The 1,904-nt window shown below is 42.5% G+C and overlaps 1 protein-coding gene across 4 annotated transcripts in view; it reads right to left on the reverse strand.

The window, feature by feature from the left end:
- Rps6kc1 (ribosomal protein S6 kinase C1) overlaps positions 1-1,904 on the reverse strand; it is a 142,989-nt gene that overhangs the window by 63,338 nt on the left and 77,747 nt on the right. The gene's annotated exons all lie outside the window — the stretch shown is intronic.

Raw genomic sequence — 1,904 nt, forward strand, 5'->3', positions numbered from 1 at the left:
TAACAGTCTTTGTATGTTCTAGATAACAGTCTTTGTATGTTCTGGATTGTAACAGTCTTTGCATGTTCTGGATACAGTATTGGTGAGCCATCTTTTGAAGTATTTTCTCAGTCTATTAGGCATGTCTGACATCCCATCATAGCATCTTTCACAGTTACAAAGTCCAGCTTGTAACCATCTTGACGGCTAGACTTCATAAGTCTGGAATTCAGAAAGGGTCGTTCCTAAATTCTACCTTTCTCTTTCAATATTGCTCTGGCTATTTTGGGTCTTTTGTCCCTTCATATAAATTCTGGAATCAGATCACTTATGTTCATATAATTACCTGTTGAGATTTTGAATCACACTACACTGAATCCACAGTTCAGGCTGAAAAGAACTGACTTGCTCTTGACAAGGGTCTTTTTACCCATGCCTGAGACTCTCAATTTTTCAATTCTTTGATTTTTTTTTCATCACGATTAAATTGTCTTCCTTATATAGATAGTGTGCATACTTTCTTAAATCTATACATCAGAATTTAATTTGGGGCACTAATGGAAATTATAGTGAATGTTTGGAGATTAGAGGGAGGGTGGAGTCAAAAAGGATCTCATTATGTAACCCAAGCTATCCTCAAACTCAGAATCCTAGGTGTTGAAATCACAGGTATGCACCACCACATCTGGCTGAGGCTTGGTGACCAAACCCAGGGCCTTGTGCCTACTGGACAAGCCCTCTACCATTGAGTTATGTCCTCACCACTTGAGACTATTTTTTATTCCAGATTCTAGTTGATCACATAGGAGAAAGCAACTGATTATGTTGTATTAGGTTTGTGTCCTCCAGCCTTGATGCAACCATTAGTCCTAAGAGTTTGTCAGTTCTTTCAGATTACACGGGAACCTTCCTTCCCAATCTGCACACCAATAGTGCCCTTTTATATATTTGAAAGGTTTTATAGAGGACTGTCTCAATGAATTCTGTAAACGTTATACTGAATTCCGCTCCAGTTGGGCCTGCTGCTGGTTATTTGGGTGGTTAGCAAGTAGGGACTCAATCTCCTTAGCAGACAGATGTGCACTTCCCCGGATGGTCTGTTCCTTCTCTGCGAGTTAATGGCTTTGTCTCTTAGGAAGGTAGTGGTAAAATCGTACGGTGATTAAATTCATCATATCCAAGCTTTTTGCTGCACAAGGTGGAGTGCTGAGCCTCCCTGGCTTCTCACACCGAGCTATTTCTTCCTTAATTATCCTCTCTACAGGCCCAGTAATCTCACTGACAGTCGGAGAACTGGCCTTTAGTTTGGTTAATTTTCTTATTGATCTCTTGTTTTCAATTCCATTGATTCTAGCTTTTTTTGGTTTTGAATTTTTTTTAGCTCACAGGAAGTTGCGATACATCTCGAAGTGTCCTGTTTACTCTTTGCCTACCGTCTACGAGGAGAACCTACACAGCATCCACACGACTGCAAGGTCAGGAATTTGACAAAGGTCTTAACTGCTGATGAGGTTATGACCCTGCAGGCAAGCCGTGCAGCAATGAACTTCTCCAGAAACTCTCAGCTCTTGATCTCAGCCAAACAGCCAAGCCAGACCTCCAGTGAACTGTATGTGCACTGTGCGCTGGGACACACAGAGCATGCTTACACCTCCCACGCTTACAGCACAAGGCATGGCACCTACACAGAGATGAAGGGAGCCCACCCTTGGCACCCAACAGTTCTCTCGTTTTTCTTCTGCCACCACACAAGGAAAACATCTATAAGCGCATCTGGGAGCAGAAGGAAATCTTCAAAGCTCTCTAGTACGAAGTCCACTAAATGCTTGGCTCTGACCACAGCATATCTCCACTGACACACCCACCATTGCCTGGATACCTCTACTGACAAGAAGCTCATAAGGTCTCAGATCTAGTCCATCTTT

Source organism: Microtus ochrogaster, chromosome 6 (assembly GCF_000317375.1).
Source record: "Microtus ochrogaster isolate Prairie Vole_2 chromosome 6, MicOch1.0, whole genome shotgun sequence".
Lineage (NCBI taxonomy): Eukaryota > Metazoa > Chordata > Mammalia > Rodentia > Cricetidae > Microtus > Microtus ochrogaster.